This window comes from Astyanax mexicanus, chromosome 3 (genome assembly GCF_023375975.1).
Source record: "Astyanax mexicanus isolate ESR-SI-001 chromosome 3, AstMex3_surface, whole genome shotgun sequence".
NCBI classification, from domain to species: Eukaryota; Metazoa; Chordata; class Actinopteri; order Characiformes; family Acestrorhamphidae; genus Astyanax; species Astyanax mexicanus.
In genome coordinates this window covers 54,526,754-54,547,800 of record NC_064410.1, presented here as the reverse complement: position 1 = coordinate 54,547,800, position 21,047 = coordinate 54,526,754, and the positions used below count along the sequence as shown (strand labels likewise).

Below are 21,047 nucleotides of genomic sequence, written 5' to 3'. Positions count from 1 at the left end.
TTAACCCTTGTGTGGTGTTCGGGTCTGTGGGACCCGTTTTCATTTTTTATCAAATGAGACTAAAAAAATATTTTTTCTAACTCAAACTCATTGGCATTGGCTCATTTTTTTTGTGAAAAACATGTATCAAAACACATTTTCGATAAACACACACTGTACACCCCCCCCCAACCATTTATATTACATACAGTATGTTTGGCCAAGGGCTAATAAACATTGCTTCATTTGTAAATTTGAAACTAAACAAATTTTCTATTCATATCTTGAGTTTAATTCATTTTCTTTTACATTTTATTAAAAAACTAATAAAAAAAAGAGTAGCACTTTTTGAAAGAAATGTAACATAAGAAAGGTAAAGGGCAAATATTAACCATGTAAGCTGTTTATATTGCTTGCAATTTAGGTGAAGGAAGCATGTGTAAAGCATTTTAAAGTAAAATTGCTTAATTTTGCTGAATTAAATACAAGTAACAAAGTAAACGAGTAACAAAAATATGAACACCACACAAGGGTTAATTTGTACCCATTGCTGACTTTCCTTAACTCTGTAGAGAAGAACTGCAATGGCCAATCGAATAATAATAAGGTGCCATTCCAGTATTCAGTAACCATGTTTGTCTAAAATTGGCCTACATTACTGGAAGGAGTATCAAATTAAAAGGTATAACCCAATACGATCAACTGGTTTATATTATGTAAATGCTTAACCCCAGAATCCAAGTCAAAATGTGTCAGTGCGTTAGATTCTTTGGTGGACCATTGTTGATTCGTTTTCAGTTTTAGCTGCTTCTGCTACTCTTAGCTAAAAAAATGGCCGTAAAGTTTGTATTAACAATTTATATATAACAATTCTGCAACAGTGACGTTTGAATGCCCCTTCCTTTGGCCGCTTGCATCATGCATCAGCAAGCTACTGAACATCATGGACAATGTTCACCATCCTCTGCACAGCACCATCACCAGGCAGAGGAGCTCATTCAGTGGCAGACTACTGTCCCAGTCCTGCTCCACTGACAGACTCCGAAAGTCTTTTGTCCCTCAGGCCATAAGACGGTTCAACTCCTCTCAGCACAGCAAACTGAAGACTCTGTGACACGTTTTCACTCTGTTCACTCTAGTTAGTTTGTGTACTGTGTATACCCGCTGCTGGATGTCCAAAATTTCCCCTCGGGGATCAATAAAGTATCTATCTGTCTGTCTGTCTGTCTGTCTGTCTGTCTATCTATCTATCTATCTATCTATTTATTTATTTATTTATTTATCTATCTATCTATAACAGGTTCACTGGTTCCAGATCAGCAAGATTGTGGGGCTAGAACGGCACCCACTTTTCTGGCCGAGAACCTGTGATTTTGTGGTGGAAAAACAAAGAACCATTCGGAAACTCAGCACCAGCAAGTAGAAACAAAGTGGTCACTGCCTAGAGGTTGCAACTGGTTATAAATAAAAGTAGTCGACTAGTAAATTAGTTAGTTGACTATTCGTGATTTAAATAGTAAAAACAAAAATAAACTTGGAAGGTTGCTAGGGTTCTGTTTTTTTCTTGTGTGCAGCAGAAAATTAACTTAAACATAAAGTTTTTGTGATTTTTCATCTTCATTTCTCTCTGTGAAAAAAAATTGTGATGCCAGCCTGCCTGTTTCTAAGGGTTTTACATTGCAATACCACAGGTGTTAGCGGTTAGCACTGGATGCTTTATTTTGATTTTTATATGTTCTACTACCAGAGCAGGAGTAGAACCTCTACTACATTTAAGAAATTCTGAAAAAGACAGAGCTCTTCAAACTGCACTTACTCTCCTAACACCTCTAACAAACTAACTAACTTTAACTTCATTTCCTGATTCCCCTCCTTTTCTCCTTTTTCCCACTATTTCCCTTTGGCCTCCTTTAGGCCCTGTCTAAAAATATATTTTTTTATCTTGAACTTCTATGTCCTCTATTACTAAGATAAGATAAGATAAGATAAGATAATCCTTTATTAATCCCACAATGGGGAAATTTACCATGTTACAGCAGTGCAGAGTAAAGGACAGAGAAACAGGTCAGGAAAAGGTAAATACAAATAATGATAAATCTATATATACAGAAAACCTATTGTAGGAAAATATATAAAGAGTTTAAAAAATTATATATAGTAAAAGAAAAAAAAAATATATATATATACATCTAGTGCATAGAGATATGATTATGGTAGGGTGGACCAGTATTATTGCACAAGAGTAACAGTGAATAAATATCAAATAAATAATAGATAAAAACAAAAGTGAGAAAAAAAAAAAAAAAGTGACTTGGCCCAGGTTTGATGTACATTATATGTACATCAATATTTGTACATAAAGTCTCTTTGGACAAAAGCATCTGCCAAATGTAATGTTATTTTATATAATCATTATGCACTGCAGAAGAATTGTGCTCTGATCTGTAGAAGAGCTGCTTTTCTTACCATTTATCTGCATCTGCAGCGTGCATGTCTTAAGCTTTAGCTATGAATTTGCATCATATCCTTACCCTCATTTCCTCCATGTCCTATTTTAAACCATATCGTGAATATTCCTCTTCCTCTCTGAGTTTCACTGCTATTTTTGACCGTGAGTCAGGAGAATGTTATCCCTCGGTTCCCAAAAATTCTACATGACTGAAAATGAAGCACAAATACCACCATAATATAAAGCACAGTGCAGGCTGCATAAACCTGGGCCAAGTCTCACCTTACACCGCAGCCCCTGCTCCATTGATCTGCATGGGGAGGCAGAGAGGCTCTGTGACGGATGGAGGAACAGGATCTGAGGGTAAAGCTGCTGATGCAAACGTGAGAGTCTGTGTCCAGTCAGCGCTGAAGGTCATTTTCACAGATACCTAAACAACAGAACACATCATTCAGGTTTATGGTGCTCGATGCAGCTTTTTTTGGTCTCATAAATCTGTCCAGTAGTTTGTGGAGAAGCATGATTATATGTCCTATAGCAGGAGTGGCCAACCTTTCAAACACAAAGAACCAGAAACAAACAAAAAAAAAAGCTCTGGAAAAAATTAAGAGACCACTTCAGTTTCTGAATCAGTTTTTTTGATTTCGCTATTTATAGCTTTATGTTTGAGTAAAATGAACATTGTTGTTTCATTCTATGTTTCATTCTATATATATATAACTATGGACAACATTTCTCCCAAACTCCAAATATAAATATTGTTGTTTAGAGCATTTATTTGCAGACAATTAGAAATGGCTGAAATAACAAAAAAATGCAGAGCTTTCAGACCTCAAATAATGCAAAGAAAACAAGATCATGTTCATAAAGTTTTAAGAGTTCAGAAATCAACATTTGGTGGAATAACCCTGGTTTTTTTTTTAACAGTTTTTAGGCATATTGGCATCATCCTCTTCCACCAGTCTAATACACTGCTTTTGGATAACTTTATGCCATTCCTGGTGCAAAAATTCTTATATTTTATGGTTATTGGTAAATTTGGTCAAATCAAAGAAACTCTACATTTTTAAGCAGTCCCTTAATTTTTTCCAGAGCTGTAATTTTCAATTATGAACATATAATTTAGCAATACATATTTTTGTGGATTGATTGGCCTCCCTGATATATTGTACTGTTGGATTTCTTGTGATTTCGTGTGATTTAATGTTCTAGTGATTTTGTGTTATTGTGAAATTGTAATAATGAATAGAAATTAATATTATACAGAGGCACAGTTTATTAACTCTTTCCTACCTGAATTAAGATCCAGTGATGAAAAAACAAACCATTGCTAATTTCTAATTTTTGTCTGTGATGAACATAAAAGAAGACTCTAATATTCAAATATAAACTTTATGTATGAAAGAAATCCAGTAAACTAAAATATTTGTTGTTTTTTAATGTTCATTGCACTGGAGGCCTGTGATAACATTTTATATTTTATATTTGATATTGATATTCCTTTTAATTAAAAAAAAAATCCCTAATTTTGACAGAAAAATGTTCTAAATTACATAAAATTAGTGAAAATCAGCTCTTACTTTGCCTTATTGGCTCTAGTGCTGCCATGGCCTAATGTCTGAGGTGAATGTTATTTTTCAGTGCAGTGTGTGGGGCTAAGCTATTGTTTAATTGTATTATACACTTTTTTATTTACTGGTTCATGGTCTATTAAGATAAACAATGTGCCCTAATTAGTGTTATATGCAAAAAAAAAAAAAGAATAATTGCATGGTCTGAAAGGGTTAAGGTGTGTAGCAGCCAAACAGTGACTCACGCATATAGGGAGTGTGTTCACAAGCAGCTTTCTCTGAGCTCTGCTACTCCACCTACTGACCTTACTGAGACACAACATCTACAGGAGGACAAGACAAGTTTTTATTTGTGTAGCACCTTTCATCTGTACAGGGGCAATTCAAAGTGCTTTACATAAACACAGAAATACATGTAGAGGGACAGTGCGTCAAAAGGGACAGTGGGTCATTATCATTATCAGGAAACCAATAACAGGGTGCACAACAAGTATAGCGAAAATTGGCATTTGATGAAATCATGGTTGAATTATTCATGTTTTGTTTTTTATGTCTTTGTTCTTTTTCATAGACACATAATTTTAGACACTTGATCACTTTAATTTTCCAAAATTACTTTAATTACCCTGATATTTTAGCATAACAGCATATATATAGAATGAAACATAGAATGAAACAACAATGTTCATTTTACTCAAACATAAAGCTATAAATAGCGAAATCAAAAAAACTGATTCAGAAACTGAAGTGGTCTCTTAATTTTTTCCAGAGCTTTTTTTTTTGTTTGTTTCTGGTTCTTTGTGTTTGAAAGGTTGGCCACTCCTGCTATAGGACATACAATCATGCTTCTCCACAAACTACTGGACAGATTTATGAAATCATGGTTGTACTAGAATTGCAAACAGGTTGAATTATTCATGTTTTGTTTTTTATGTCTTTGTTCTTTTTCATAGACACATAATTTTAGACACTTGATCACTTTAATTTTCCAAAATTACTTTAATTACCCTGATATTTTAGCATAACAGCATGGACAGAATACGCTTTACCTCAGTGAAATATGAAGACAACATCCTGCAAGACATTTAAATTAAATAACATTATTGATTTAAAATATGTATAATATCATTCATTGCTTATGCATATGTATTAAGCAGACAGGACATTTGCAGATGAATATACAATAATTAACAATTGAAATGTCTAAATTGTTTAAAAGCATCTTCAAATCTTTAAGAACATTTGGGTACAAAGACTCAATCCTTGTTCCAGTCTCTGTCTGTAAGGAATTTGATGTATGAGATATTCTTTTGTACACAATGATTCCAGGAAGGCTCTGAACAAACCGCAACCCTTACCAGGAAGAAGTGAACAGTGGATAGATGGACAGATGAATGGATTACTATGTGATAACTACATGCAAAGCAATGCAAACTTTCTGACTTGTTCCTACCTTACATATTTATAGAAAATAAAGAAAAAATATACATGAAGGTAAAGTGCAAGTTATAGTGCTCAATCATAGGCATTAATTTAGTTTTAAAAATTGCTACAGCTGGGGCACATTTAAGCTCTTCTGGCAGTTTGTCCAAAGGTGTAAACACCATAAAAAAGCAAAATGCTGCTATACCCTGGTTATTCTGGTTAGTCTGGGCTTGTTAGTCTACTTGTTGACCCAGTCCATGGATCTAAGAGACCTGAATGATTTCATATTGTTTAAAAGTATCAGATGACTTTCAGTTATCTGAGCTGAAAGTATTCAGTGATTAATAGAGCAGTGGGCTGGAAATTGAATCTTCAAAAGTTTTTCTTGTTTTTAGTAGACAGGGGAATTACTAAAGCCAACATAAGGTTCAGTAGACTGGCCGTAATTGTTGCAAACAAGGACTTTCTAAACAATCTGGGGAAACTTTTAAAACTTTTTGTCACTTTTACAGGTTCCCCAACTTTCTGTAACTACTTATGAAATGAGAAGTGTAAACCAATAATAATGCACTTCCCAGGACTGTGAAGATTAGTATTGTTGCTGTTTTAATATTATGGGTTATTTTTATAGGCTACAGGCATTGCTATGTTCAATACCTTTGTTTGTTTTTTTGTCCTCATGTATTTAATGCTTATTTTTTTGTTTTTAAAGGGGATGAGAAGATATGGTCAATTTTGTTAATTCTGATAATATATATATATATATATATATATATATATATATATATATATATATATATATATATAGTAATATATATATATATATATATATATATATATATATATATATATATATATATATATATATATATATATATATATATATATAGTATAGTAATATTTTTCTTCTCCTGTGAAGTTGATGATACATTGTTTTATGTTAGTAAAAGAAAGATTAAATAATTTAATAAGATGAAGATTTAATAAGAACAATATTAGATATATAGATATATATTAGAAAATAAACTTAGCTTTATTTAGGGTATCTGCAGGCATGAGGAAATTAAATGTAACACTTTTAAATACCACTCAGAGAGAAAATTTCATAATGACAAAATATGGCAAAAAGTACACACTAATATAAACACCAATATTTTATCACAAACAGTGAGCTTGTGATTCCTGTATTTTCTGGCAAACTAAAATTCCAATCAATAAAAAAATGCAGTTTTGCACAAACAAAAAAAACTGTTTGTATGCTGAGAATATGGTCTATTGCAAAATTGTGATAATCTAACCCCCATGCCAACAGTTTCCCAATGCCTATTGTGCTGTCTTATTGAACATACCTCTAAATGGTGCCTTTCAGAACCAGAAATAATGCTGTTAATTTGGAAATAGCAAAATGCAGTGCACAAAAAATAAAATAAAAGTTGAATTTCCTGTTTGTGGTATTTTAAAGCTCTTTGGAAGATGGATTTAAGACATTTTAAGACAAATGTACTCTTTTTTAGACACTCATAAACTTTTTTAAAGGCTCTTTAAGGATCTGCAGATACCCAAGTTACTGTCACTGAGAGGTAGAAGTACAAGCCAGTAAAATGCCTTTATCATCTAAGCAGAAGTGCAGAGTTCTAAAGATATAAATAAGGTGCAAGACGTTTTACAAAATTTCACACATCTGAGTTTTTATACAATTTCACACGTCTGCCTGCAGTTCTAATCCGAGGCTCTTCTCTTATCACCCAGCTGTCTGCAGCCTCACACTGCCATCCCTCCCCTTTCTCTTCCCTTGTGGTCAATAAGGCACTTTAGATGCTAATGATATGCACTGGGCCAACAAAGAGCTGCAGGCCTCCTAGAGGGCTCCATTCTTCAGCCCACAACCATTCAGCTAAAAACACACACCACCCACAACCAGCTGTTTGTTCGCTCCTTTGCTGCTTATTAATCCAGATGATTAGTTAGATTCTTTTCCCAGTTAAAGCATTTTTCCGTGTCTAGTTACAGAGCAAAACAAACACTTGACTAAAGAACGGTTGGTAAAATATTTTAAGAAATACTGAAGATACATGAGCAGCAGTTTTCTAGGTCTGAATTAGAAGTAGGCCTAAATTATTGAAGATTTATATATACAAATATATATATATATATATATATATATATATATATATATATATATATATATATATATATATATATAACCTGATTAAAAGCATACTATCAATACAAAGTGTATTAGCATTGACAGTGACACTCTTTATGGGTCCCCGATAAGGAGACACAAACCATCTGTTTAGAGTGATGGCTCATTAACATCTGGCACAGATGGCCAAACACACATGCGCACACAAACACACACACCAGCATTGACACACTACTGACACCCAAGACAAGTGTGCAGTGTCTGGTCGCCTTGGCAGAGTGCCTTTTGTATGCTGATCGCTGGTATACACCAGGAGTCCCTCACAGAGCACACTGGCTCCACCCATGCAGTGTTTAATTCCCACATATAGACTATTATTCCTTCCTTTTCGAAGAGTTATAAACACTGCTAACAACTTTTACAACTTTCACAATTATAACAACTTTAACTTTTCCTATTCCCCTCACTCGTGACATACACTCATATACAGCTCTGGAAAGAATTAAGAGACCACTTCAGTTTCTGAATCAGTTTCTCAGGTTTTGCTATTTATAGGTTTATGTCTGAGTAAAATGAACATTGTAGTTTATTCTATTGTAATTTAGAGCATTGCAGTGTTTTCAGACCTCAAATAATGCAAAGAATAAAAGTTCATATTAATAAAGTTTCAATCAATATTTGGTGAAATAACCCTGTTTTTTAATCACAGTTTTCATGCATCTTGGCATGTTCTCCTCCACCAGTCTTACACACTGATTTTGGATAACTTTATGCCTTTACTCCTGGTGCAAAAATTCAAGCAGCTCAACTTGGTTTGATGGCTTGTAATCATCCATCTTCCTTTATATTCCAGACGTTTTCAATTTGGTAAAATCAAGGAAACTAATCATTTTAAGGGGGACTTTTATTTTTTACAGATATTAATATACATTGATAAACAGATGTATACACGCACTTTGTATAAATTGAACTCTTAAAACTTTATGAATATGAACATGTTTTCTTTGCATTATTTGAGGTCTGAAAGCTCTGCATCTTTTTGTTATTTCAGCCATTTCTCATTTTCTGCAAATAAATGCTCTAATTGACAATATTTTTATTAGAATTTGGGAGAAATGTTGTCTGTAGTTTATAGAGTAAAACAATGTTAATTTTACTCAAACATAAACCTATAAATAGCAAAATCAGAGAAACTTATTCAGAAACTAAAGTGGTGTCTTAATTTTTTTCCATATATATGTATATATATTAGATATTAGATGTATATATTATATATAATTTATAGAAATATGTGATGCTGCAAAGTGGGACAAGACAAATGCGCCATGAAAAGCATCCCAAACAAAAAGGTGCATAAAAGGCAAGCGCACAAAAAAAGCAAAAACAAGACCCTTTCAGAGCTAATCAGCAGGATGTATCCACCCCAGCCCTGTGTTTAACAACAGTGGAGCCCGAGAAGGGTCCAGCTGCATCTAGGTGGAGATGCTGGCTGTAGCTGGTTGATGGGGGGTGGGTGGGTCTCTAGGCACCACCCTCTCTGCTCATGCTGAGCCAGGCCATTGTGATATGAGATGGAGGACTCACCAGTGCCCATCTGTCCAGCCCACACTGACACACATTCTCTCATTCATTAGTCAAACAACAATCTGCTCCCCGTGGCACTCACCATGCTGACACGCTTCCCCTACCTGGCTCCAGTCCATCTGTGCTCTCCTGTTCATCTGAGGATCACAACACTGTCTAATGACTAATTTAGAGTGAAGAACGTAGGGAGATTGTTTGGTCACCTGACTCTTTTCTATTCAAAGCCTGAACAATCTTAAACACTAGTAGTGGGCTGCAGAACATATTTGAGAACATACAGTTTTAGACTGAGAATGAAAAAATGCTGCTGCAAAACTGAACTCTGCCACCTATCTCTGAAAACGTGCAAGTGCTGGATCAAACTCTTAAATAAAAAGTGCTTCAAAAAGTTATTGGATTAATTTTTGGTTCTACAAAAGAATTATTAGGCCTTATTCACCAACAATTCTTAAGAAAGAACATCTTACAACCCACTTACCAAATTTTAACAAGATTCTGACATTTCACCTATGTTTTATTAGTTACAATGTCTTCAGCAGAGGTGGAAAAAGTACTGAAAAATTGTAATTAAGTAAAAGTACCTTTACTTTGCTAAAATTCTACTTGAGTAAAAGTAAAAAATTACTCAATTTAATTGTACTTTGAGTAAAAGTTACATATTGTTTAATATTAAAAGTACTTACACCAAATGCTTTCACAGATTTGATGTGGAAGTTTTTAAAGTTAACAGCTCTGTCCGGCGGGGCACATTTTGCATTGCATGAGGACGTTATTGCCTTGTTATTCCACGTGCAAGCATCCGTGCCAATTTTTATTTTTAAATCAGGCCATTGTTTTTCCCCCCCCCCAGCATTTTATTTTTTACTCAGTAACGGGGAGTTTTTCAATGTAGTGAAGTAAATTACTTGTGTCAAAATGTACTTGAGTAAAACTAAAATTACCTATTTAAACAACTTTAAATTTAAAAATTACAAATTACTCATAAAATCTACTCAATTACAGTAACTTGAGTAAATGAAATTCATTACTTTCCACCTCTGGTCTTCAGTTTATAAGAATAATGGGATCCAACACATTATGTTAAAACACATTATGAACTTGATGTATACCTTTTATAAGGACTTTTCTTATGCAAAAACTTTTCATGACTTTTGCAAATTCTGCACTGACCTCTATATGTGGTTTCCTGCATTTAATGGGGATGTAAATTCTGCCATTGTCGCTTGTCTGTTCGCATGGACAGTCCTAGCCAGGCATCGCCGGTCACAATCATTACCACTCATGTACTGTGACGGATTCCTGGTACACATGTGACACTGTAGATCAAGAAATATCAAATATTAAATGCCCACAAAATGTTTGTTGTTTAAAGTGTTTAAAGTGCAATTCAGTCATCTTTCCATGTGTACACTAGCCAGGGTTCAGCCTCAGTCACAAGATAACACCTCACAACTTACAACATACAAATACAGGTCTAGGCATTGCAAGGGCTACACTATTGTTATACTTCATGATCAATTTACATACTGCCATCCCATGACATTTGGCATGGTAGCATATTGTTGAATAAGGCTTATTGTCTGTTGTGCTGAGGTGTGCTGTATCGTCTCGTATGCAATAATATCACCATCATTTTTGAATATCGTGAACGATATTATACCCTAAAATATCGTGCCATATCACTCACCCCTAATAATCACATCAGGGTACTACTTTTTTAACTGTTTTTAACAAAAGAAAAATTCATACTGTTCTACTAGAGACTGTACAGTATCATTTGTTTTTTATTTTAATCCTAGATATATGGAGGTATTTGGAGTGCATAATTACTGTTACTATTTTGTTACAAATCTGATAAAATTCTTGTATTTTTAAATATCTCAGTTAGGGGTGTGTCATATCATATTGTATGCAATAATAAAATTTGATTTTCATTTTGTTGTAGTAGTGTATTTTTGAAATATATGTTTTTAAATTCAGTGTTTTCTTATATCAACAAGAGTATCGTTATCATGAAAGTACCATGAAATATCATGATATTATTTTAGGGCCATATCGCCCACGCCAACTGTCTGTAAAAAAGATGTGTATGATTATGAGAAACTTGCTGCGTTAATTAAACCAAAAGGATTCGAAGAACATCTTAAACCAACTTTATTTATAATAGTGCAATAGTTTTTCCCTGTTTTAAAACTTTTGTACATCATAATAGTTAGGAGTTCTAGTGGATTGTGCATCCGACCACAGAACTGTACTGGGACAAAGTTAATCTGACCACAGAACTGTCCTGTTAATCATTTAAACACCTGCAATATAAACCCTGAGATCATCATCTAAGTAACACCCAGCTCTTACGCTGTTCACAGATGGTATAGCCAGCCAATCTCAGCCAATTACACTTTGATCTGTTGTAAACTCGATAGCAGCCTTTACAACCAAATGGCTCGCCAAGCTATACGATATGAACGAACGTATTAGGACACCTGTTTATTCATTGTACTTTTGTTGGAGTTTCAACCATAAATGAAAGAAGGATTTCTTCTAGATTTTGGAGCATTATTGTGAGGATTTGATTGAATTCAGCAACAACAGTTTTAGTTAGTGAGGTCAGGATATTATCACCACCCCACCCTAACCCCCACACTTCATCCCCAAATCACTAATTTATCTCCTCAAAAGTACTGGATGAAGAATCATCACCATTCCAGAAAACACAGTTAGATCCATTGCTCCACATCTTAATGCTGGAGTCTTTATACTTTTTAGCCGACACCTGGCATCAGCCCCTTAAACCCAAGGTACTGTGTATTATTTATATTAAGTTAATTATCGTAAAACACAAGCTGCTGGGAATTATCTGCTAACCATTTAGTTTTATCTATCTTGTGGAGTCCCACAGGGTTCTATTTTAGGGACTATAAAACTGATGTTATTATGATATTGTGTATAATGTAGTTATACGAGTAAGAAACTGAAATGTTCACTTTTTTGCACCAGAAAGTGCTACTGCATTGGCAATAGGTGCAAATTATTTTATTTAAATGCATTAATTAAAATATTCACAGGGGCGTAGCAGCAAATTCTGAGCCCTGTATACTCTCAATGTTAGTGGGCTGGTATCCATGCCAGTACACAAGGAACGCGAGTGAAAAATAAATCAGGATTTTCATGGGCCCCCTTCACAGGTGATGCCACAACACAAGTTGGTTGAAGACCAGCCCATGCCTCCTCTGATACATGTGAAATCAGACTCCACCTCTTTTTGAACTGCTGCTGATGCAGCATTGCTTAGTAGCATCACAGCACACTAGGAGAAAAGGCAGCGACTCAGTTCCAATACTTCCAACTCGCTGACGCCGTGTGCTGATCACATCACTCCTTTTTGAAGTGATGAGGGGAAAGAGCACCAGAGAAAGCAAGGCCAATTGTGTTCTCTCAGGGCTCTGCCAGCTGATGGCAAGCTGCATAACCTGGATTCGAATCAGCGGTCTCCCAATCATAGTGGCATCGTTTACACCGTTGGAACACTCGGCGCCCCATTAAAAAACTGGAATGCCATCAGTGCTGTGAAGTCCATGAGAACATTGCGCCACGCCTTTTAAACTACTGCAACCTCTATTAAAAACAAAGGTGCTGCAAAAGGTTCTCTGCTGAAATAACTCTTTGTAGCACCTTTATTTGTGAGAGTGCATGTTGGACACTGTGATATCCGAGTTACGCAACAGCCTAACAGCACATCACTGAGTTATCAGTTTACACACTGCTGTTAACCAGAGGGGAGTGCTTTGTGTCCAGCAGCTCCACACACACATACTCATCAACTCTTCAGTTTCTCTCTTATCTAAGCCTGATCTCACTTCCTGCAGTGAAACAGAGGGAGAGTGTGAGTGGGTGAGTAAGAGAGAGAGAGAGAGAGAGAGCAAGAGATAGGATAAAGAATCTGAAGCACTAATGTTGCTGCCAATCCCCGTGTCAACCTTCAACTCTTCAACCTTGCCTTATTTAGGCAGTTAGTGTATGCTTAAGGTATAAGGGGTGGGCCGAGGGCTGGGCGGATTCTTCACCTGTAGTAAACATCGCAGACGGGCTCAAGGGCTTAGCGGGGATTGTGGCTTGCTGCTGCATCCCCCCAGCTCCATTGAAACAGTCATAAACTGGGACAAAGGGGGCGTGTAATTGACCCAGGCCACAGGCTCAGCCACTGGGAGAGAAGCCTGCTGTTACCTGGCCTGACACCTGGCCCAGGCTCATGCCTCTCTCTGCCTCTCTCTCTCCCTACCTCTCTCTCTTTCTCCCTCTCCAGCTGGCGCTCCTCCCATCACTCATGCCGACAGATTGGATTGCCTTTTTAGGGAATGGCTGTCACAGGCCTGCAGCGAGCGGCACTGGATTCCCCTTCTTCTGTATTGTTTCTGCCCCCTGCAGCTTGGGGCTCAATTCGTCCTTCTCTTCATCCCATTCTTCTTTCTCCTTTTCCTCTTTTTTCTTGTATTCTGATTAATGCAATTCAGACGCTATATATACACACACAGCTTGTGTAGTACCTGTAGAGAAGCATTGCCAACACAATTAAATTCTCTAGAGCAAAACAAATGGAATAACCCATTGCTACCATGCCTAAAACCAGGTGTCTGCATTATAGAGGGGTGTAAGGCCCCCAGCATTAAGCTGTGGAGAATGATGGTGCTGCATACAGCACTTTTGGATGGGTGGAGCTGGATAATTCTAGCCAGTAGACACTGGTCATGAACATTAACACTCACTGTGCTGTCCACTATGGATGGTAATACCTTATTTCCGGTGCACACGTGACACTGTGGAGATTTGGCATACTGCTGTAAAGTGCTTATATTCACCCAATAAATCCCAATAAAGCAGCATTTTGCTCCAACAACAGCTGGAAAGTGTAATTCACTATTATCAGGAAATAGTGTTTTTAGCTCCCCCAATGGACATGCTTTACACATGCATTTCTGGACAAGCTGAGAGATACAGAATAGTCACCTGAAGTAAAAGAAGCATGTGGATCGATTCAGTGACGTAATATTACAGGATTTTACCCTAATATGACAAATATGTAATGCAGAGTTACGCAGTTCTGGAGAGTGGTCTTGTTGTGCAGCTTCACCAAAGTAACGCAGTGCATTAACATGGTTTCGGTGAGGAGAGATAATGATAGAAACACCATTCTCTGTTTTATAGTCTGTGCAGCATCAACATGATGATTTCACATTAAAAAGGGTTACATAATGTTGCTATAAGTGTACTTTTTCATTATAGATAATTATTTAATAACGGTAATAGTCTATGACTAGTCGTCCTGGGCCTGGGGAGATGATGTAATGCCCTACAACAAACAGGCTGAGAGGGTAAGGAATGGGATGGGAAGAGAGCAGAGAGAGAGAGAGAGTGAGAGAGAGTGAGAGAGAGAGAGAGAGACGGGTCAGGCAGCCATGAGTGCTCTCTAATTCTCACCACATTACTTCCACAAGCATGGCACTAGCCCTGCGTTCCCTTAAAGGCCTCAGACTGACCCTGTAGCAGGAGGGCGGGATGGGGTAAGATGGAAGGAATGAATGGCTGATGATGGCAGGGAAAGGAGCAAAGGAAGAAAGCAATGAGGCTTCCCACTGCAGAGGAGGAGTGGCAAGAGGGGAGCAGCCCAGTGGGAGAGACAGCCAGAATACCAAACGTCTCTGGTTCAATACCCAGAGAACCGCAGTGGCTTTCAAATCCAGCCTCTGCATTGAGTTTCCATAATGGAAAACTAGAGCATGAGAGAAAACTAGAGAGAGAGAAAAAGAGAGAGAGAGAGTAGAGGGAGTCATAGTGCTTTCAAAACACACATGGAAAACAGTCCCTCACTGAATTCTTCTACTTGTTCTGTCAAAACCGAGCGACGTTACAGCCCACAAGTAGGTCACAACATAAGAGTCAGCACTCGCTGCAACAAACTTCCTCCTGGATAATTGATGAGGTATAATCCTGTATATCTGAGCATGTGCTGAGAAAAATCTATTTAATTGGAAGAAAGGGCGAAACCCTATTTTAAGACCCATACGGAAATCTGATATATGGCCATACATGCACATATCATACAATATATGGACGGAAGTATTCAGACACCTGTTCTTTCGTTGTTTCTTTTGAAATCAAGGCTATATAAAGGATTTGATTGTATGTTCAGCGACAAGATTGTTAGAAAGATCAGGATGTGAATATGATCACCATCAACCCAAAATGAACCCATTCAACCAAAAAGTATTGAATGGAGAACCATTGTTTCAGAGAACACAGTGGCGCACACCTGGCATTAGTGATGGTTCACTAGAAAAATGGGTGGTTTCAGACAAAAGGTGCTATCTTCTGAAGTGTGTATCACATCCAGATGTAAAGGTAAAAAGTTGATTGTTTGTCTAATATTCACCTTTTAATGCCAAACCCAAATGTTTTCAGTCTGTAGCAGAAATAACAGGGAACAGGATTGCCCTCACTGTTCCAATACTTTCAGAAGGGGTTTCATATGCTAACTAAATATATATGACCATAAAACTTATTGTGTTTCTGTATGTGGAGAAGTATTTAAAATTTTAACTTCATTTAAACCCCCATTAAATAGAGGCACTTCTGCTTTTTCGATTTCCTAATAGGTCTACCAGAATAGGTTCTGCTGAATTTCCACGAGGGTGTAAATTCAGACACTATAAAAGTGAACGCAGTATCTGAGTAAATTCCAGCTTTTGGAAATGTGTACTGTGTAAGAGTGGAGACAGGGAGGACGGGGTTCCTGAGCTCTGACCTACATTCAGTGAGCTTGGGTGTGCCACATTAGCATAGCTAACACAATAATTCTAAGATAGTTTACTCTATTTGTGAGTTCTGCAAATACTGTGTTTTTTACACTTAGGTTAAAGTGTAAAAACATCTGAAATACAAGAAAAGGGAAGTCATCTGAAACAGGACTTTCCATTCTTACAATAACAGGAAACTGAAGCCTGTGCAGTTTGAAGGGATGTGCATGATCATCTGTTTTCTGCCCCCCTGTTAAAGCCAAGTAGTATGGTAAAACTTTATATCATAATTTTCATGATATGCGATGCATGTGATCACAGTCAGAATACTTATATAACTATTGAAATATTTTCTCATGCAGATTATAGTGCTTTTTAACAAAATGTACTGCAATTTATCCAATTAAACCCAGTCTGCATAAAGAACTGCCCCAAGTCTGGCTGAAAGGGGGTGCTGGAACATGTGGCTTGGACCGAGTGCCATATTTTATTCAGCAGCTGGATTGTTGGCAAAAGCAGTGTGGGCCAATTCCCAAACTATATTCCGCAGCCGGGGTGTTGGCACAAGCAACACAAGCCATTTGTTGTATTATATTTAGCTATCAGGGTGTCTGCGAAAGCAGCACAGGACGATTGCTTCTTTTTTTTTTTTTTTAGATTAATTTCAATTTCATCCCATTTTCTCCCCAATTTACCTAGGTCGATTGTCTCACCCATTTAGCTGTATATCCTCTATCATGCCACAACATAAGTAGGGTGAAGACTAGCACATGCCTCCTCCGACACCACCTCTGCTGTTGATGTAACATTGCAGAGTATGCAGCTCACTCTGAGGAAAGTGCAGCACATTCCTATTGTAACTAAATAGACAAATATTTACAGATTTTATAACTGTTATACGTATACTAAATAAAGCTTTAACCTTTGTTGCAGCAGTATATTATTGAAATTAGTAAAAAAAAATACAGTTTTGTCACATTGCCAAGAATATCACTATTGCAAAATATCTTAAATATTCTGATATTATTTTAGAGCCATGTCACCAACCACTATAGTCAGTAATTGTCTACAGGGACTAGACCAAAAGGTGCAAATGCAACTGATGGGACTGACCGATCCAGTGCTCACGTCTTAATTACAAGGTCATCAAGGTCTGAGTAGCGTGAGCCAACAGTAAAATAGCTTTAATTACATAAGAGCCTCGTGTTACTCTAGTGGATACCCTGGGGAATTTCTTGCCACGCCTTATTCAGGAGTTTATGTAGACTTTGGCCTTTCTAGCCTTTTGCCATGAAATTACACTCACACCCTTCAGAGTTGATGATTAGCTATATGAGTCAAAGAAAACTCGTATCTGAATTAATCATTTGCAAAAGTGAGAAGCTCAGCCTGTTCCTGCACAGGTATCACGTTTAGAGGCACTATTAACAGGAGAACAATTAGCATTACTGAGAAGCTTCAGCATGTGCAGACAAGCACTTCATTCTTGGTAACTTGAACTTTGATGCCTCTGGACTTTTAGGAGGAGTTTTTAAGCCAGTGCATAAAGAAGCTGACAGATTTAGAGGATTATGTAATTTATTATTTTATTGTGTATGACATTATATGGCACACAGCTAATATATACAGTTGGAGGAAGAAGTATGTAAACCCTTAGGGATAACTTGGATTTATACATAAATTGGTCATTAAATGTGTTCTGATCTTCATCTTAATCACAACAATAGACGTACACAGACTGCTTAAACTAATACCACACAAAAAATATATATGTTTGCATGGTTTCATTGAACACAGCATTCACTAAATGTCATCATTTATGTGCTATTTTAAGATGCACCCATTACTGTAGTATTTATGCATACATACATAGAGCTTGTCTAGTCCCTGTATAGAAGTATTTCCAAAACAAATAGGACTCTCTGGCGCCAATAAACATTAAAGAACCTACTGGCACCGTGCCTAATGCCAGGCATGGGCATTACACAGAGCTGTGTAGCAGTGGAACTGACAGTGTTCTCTGGAACAATGAAGCTCCATCCAACACTTTTGAGGGGACGAGGCGGGGTTGTGATCATAACTAATCCTCTTGTCATGTCCCTGAATGCAATCAAATCCTCATAACAATGCGCCTACTAAAATCTAGTAGAATGTTTTAAATGGACAGTAGAGACAGTTACTCCAACAAAAGGAGGGTAAAGTCTTTTTTAATACCCTTACTTTCATTAGAAATCAGGGTTATTATGAATGAGGAGGCGTCCCAATACTTCTGTCCTACACTGCACTATCACTTCCTCTTACAGATTCAGCTACAAGAAGTCACAAGGACGCCACATTACTTCCTATCTAACTAACTCTCAAAGGTCTTCAGTTTTGAGAATATTATGTCATGGAGGTTAGAGCAGAAATGAGCCAAAACAGTAAACAGGTTCAGGGAACGTGGGCGTGTGTGTTTGTGTGTGTGTGTGCCAGAGTCCACAGAGAGAAACACACCCTCTGAGCTCCAGCACAACTGTGCACTGACTGAGCTCCATGCTTTGATGACTAAGTTTGGCAAAAGCTACCTGCTGTTCCTGTCCTTATATGGAACCTGAGACTGAGAAAAACACAGAGGCTCCGCCCCTCGAGGCCTTGAGCGGGCAATTGTTTGTCATCTAAACAGGGGAAGAGAGCATGAGAGTGATAGTACATACAGGAGACGTGTGAGAGAGTTTTACCACCACTATAAAAGAGAGAGAGAGTGTGTGTGTTTGTGTAAGCACTTAATAGCACTTAAAAAGTACTAAAGCTGTTGAAAAGACTGATATATGAGTAAATGACTTTAAAAAAACGGATGATAGAATTAATTTTAAACCTACACACAGCAGTGCCAAGCAGTGCCAAGCCAAGCAGTGCATACAAACCCCAATTCAGCCATACTAAGCTGACACAATACTGCATCAGTCATCTTTTCCTCTCTTGCCAAGACTGACTATATAAGGCTAAGACTTTGCTGTCATCATTTCAGGCCACTTCCTCCTTCTTGCTCACTGTGATGTGTGTGGATCACTCACACTCACACACACACTCATACCATTTACCTCTGGTTCCTGCCTCTCAACAATCAGGAAGAACTGCTGTAGTACTACTGTAACTTTAAACACAGCCTGAGAAAAATAGAGAGAGAAAATACAGAATGGCCACAGTCGGAATCATATTCCTACATTCTACATTCTCTGGCAGTAAACTAAACTACAGTAAACTAAAAGAACAGGAGGCAGGGTGGAAAAATAGCAGAGAAACGCACTTCAAGCGCAGTTCAAGCATATTTGTGAACCAGTTCACAGCTGTCTGCATGAATCTAAAAGTGAAAAACTTTCTCTCAGCTTAAAATTCCCCAGCCTCACAAGCTTAGCAAGCACAGCTTCATTCATTTGGCCCAGCAGTTACAATCTGATTTCCTTGAGAACGTCCCATGTGACAGGGGCCTTGAATTCTTGACATTGTTACCATGTGACACACTTAAAGATTTCCTTTTATGGTGGTTGCTGTTACATCGGCTGGAGGGCGAGGCCTCCGTGCTGCCAAAGTGCACAAATGCTCTAAGGCTAAGCCTTAGAGGAAATAAATATGAAGGACTCATGGGTGGACACCACAGGACAACAAATACTACCATATATGTTTTGGCTCAGCTCTGATGAAAATGCTTCAGTTGTAATGAAGGAGTGCTTTAGAAGCCATGTGTGTGGGGCTGTGTTTCAGTTAGTAGTTCTACATTTTTGGGCAACAACAGCCAAAACATGAAGTCACTTCATACATAGCTCTGTTTGTCTACTTTCATTATTTAATCTGCTTTAATTTGTTAGTTTGACTGATTTATATGAACCTAATTTAGCTTCTCAGCCTAAGAGTTAAAAGTGTTAAAAGATTCTTAACTTCAAAAAGTTAGTTAAAGGTTTACCTTAAAAAGTATGATATTTAGTCAATTTCCTGTAAGTTAGCTAGCATTTTGTGAGAAATTGTTCATTTATGAACACTCTATTAACACATTACACTGTGTATTAAAGCACACACATTGTCACATCTCATAAAAAAACTATGCTACTGTATAACATAATAAAAAATAACATAATTAACATAGGTCCTAGAATTCAACTCTGAGGAACTCTGCATAAAATGACATGGATATGATTGGAATCTATAGCTAAACAGCCATCCTATAGAATGGAAGTGTATTAATTTACTAAACTTACAGACTCATACAAACATACACACTCCAACGTACCGACTTCTTTAATTGTTTTTAAACATCTGCACTAAAAAGCTTATTTAAAAAAGTATATACTTTAAAATAATTGCAAAATGTTAAAAGGTTTGCAGTCTTTTCCCACCCACCACCAGTCAACCCCCCCACCACACACACACACATTCACCCACAGTACACAGATGAGGTAGTTATTTAAAGTGTGACAATTTAAAGAGCACTGTTTGTATTAGACTGTGTTGTCTTTTCCCACCGCGGTGCGAGGCAGCGGGTTGTGGCAGGGCAGGATTAAGAGCAGTCGGTACATGCAGCCGATCTGCGCATTCCAGCACAGGCCGAGCCCTCTCTCAGCTTTAAATACTTGAATGTGATTTCCTGTAGAAACTTGCAGAAAAAAGTGGCATCCCTGAGAAATTCACTTCCTGTTCAGAATGCTTGGGTCATTCCCTTATTTGGCAACTGAAGTCGGCCTATGGCTGAAGGCTATATCTTTCACGCAGTGAAATCTGAAAGCAGAGATTCTGAGAGAGCTGTTGCTTTGAATAGCAACAACTATTTGTATCGGTGCACCAAAACAAATGTGAAAGTGTACAGAAAAAAAGAGTGGTTATCGAACTACCTCAATAATGTTCTGAATAAGTAGTTTGGCAATTATTATTGAGCATTTTCATTTATGAACACACTGTAAACCTCTTACACCCTGAATTTACAGGGTTCTTGCACCATTTTAAAAGACAAATTTAATGCTTTTTAAGACGTCAATACATTTTAAACCCAAAAATTTAGCCATAACTTTTTGGTAGAAAATGTATTGTATTGGAAATTAAAACTTAGTTAGCTCTTCTTTAACCTTAGTTCT

At 37.1% G+C, this 21,047-nt stretch overlaps 1 long non-coding RNA gene across 1 annotated transcript; it reads right to left on the bottom strand.

Moving 5' to 3' along the window:
• Nucleotides 1-1,951: 1,951 nt before the first annotated feature.
• LOC125799415 (uncharacterized) lies at nt 1,952-10,465 on the bottom strand. The gene is made up of 3 exons (XR_007438316.1): nt 10,325-10,465; nt 4,245-4,322; nt 1,952-2,858 (listed from the first exon to the last, which is right to left on the bottom strand). It is a non-coding gene; the product is annotated as an uncharacterized LOC125799415 (long non-coding RNA).
• Nucleotides 10,466-21,047: the final 10,582 nt, after the last annotated feature.